The following is a 1,485-nucleotide window of genomic DNA, read 5'->3' as shown; positions in this document are numbered from 1 at the left end:
ATATATATATATATATATATATATATATATATATATATATATATAAATACATATGTGTGTGTGTGTTTGTGTGTGCGTATGTATATTTAAGTACACACATATACATAAACACACACAAGTACATACATATACATTTATACATGTATATTTATATTCCCACACGTACACATACGAATGCATGTGTGTATAGTGTGTGTGAGTAAGTATGTAAGTGTGTGTGTGTGTTTTGTATAGAGAGCGACAGACGGAGAAAGAGACTAGGGGTTACACATAGACAGTGAGACACATCCACACATCCTTAGAGAGTGACAGACAGACAGATGTAGAGAAATATACAGTGAGACGGAGGGGAAAGAGAAAACATATTCTTAAAGGAACGAAAGCAGAAAACGAATAACAAAAACTCAAAATAAATAAAATAGTAAAAACACAAAACGAGAATGGGAAAAGAACGCAAAAACCAAATAAAAGAAAACTCAATCAAGTAAATAAAGCAAAAAGAATAAGACAGCAGGAACTGAGTGGCCATCTTGTCTCATTTCCTTAGCTTGCATCTTTTTGTAATGGCGGCTGTTGGCTTTGTTTCGACTACAGACGTACGAACGTTCCATAGAAATATGGCTGCCGATAATCACGCATCTGACCAGCTGCATCTTCCGTTTCTTCCTCCTCGTCATTGCAAACAGTATATTGATAATGATGATGATGATGAGAGGATGGATGAAAAAGAAGAAGACGAGGGAGATTACACTGGTGGTGGTGGTGTCTGTGGCAGTGTTGTTTGTTTGTTTGTTTGTTTGTTGCTGGATGTGGACGTTGCAAATGGTTAAGGCTTACTTTGCAAAAAAAAAAAAGAAAATACAGAGACAGAAGAGAAAAAAAGAAAAGAAGTAGTGGGGGAGAAAGACTATATAATGAAAATCAACGTTAGGACACACGATATGCTCCGTTTCATTTCTCCGCCTTGACATCAAACCTCCATCCTGCGTAATCGTACCCCACGCCTCCACCACCGCCTCATCCGTAATTCTCTCACCTCCATCATTCTCTCTTCTCTATATGTGTTTTATGTTGTGTGTGTATATGTGAGCGTGTAGATGTGTGCATATATATTTTTCACTGTGTTTTTTACGTATGTGCATATGTATATTATGTTGTATGTATTCAGACCGAAAAATTTCGGTCTTTCTGTTATATTTTATTGGCCTTTTCTTTTGTTATTATTTTTCTTTTTCCTGTAAAAATCGTGCAATTGAAAATGTACGTGCATATATGTATATGTAGCTAGGTGCATGCGTGGCTATGTGGTCAGAAGCTTACTTCCCAAGCACATGGTTTCGAGTTCACTCCCATTCCATAGCACCTTGGGCGAGTGTCTTCTATTATAGTCTTCTACCGTAGCCTCGGGCCAATCAAAGCCTTGTGAGTGGATTTGGTAGGCGGAAACTGAAAGAAGCCTATCGAATATATATATATATATATATA

The sequence above is a fragment of the Octopus bimaculoides genome, chromosome 3 (genome assembly GCF_001194135.2).
Source record: "Octopus bimaculoides isolate UCB-OBI-ISO-001 chromosome 3, ASM119413v2, whole genome shotgun sequence".
NCBI lineage: Eukaryota > Metazoa > Mollusca > Cephalopoda > Octopoda > Octopodidae > Octopus > Octopus bimaculoides.
Note: the sequence above shows the minus strand (reverse complement) of the source record.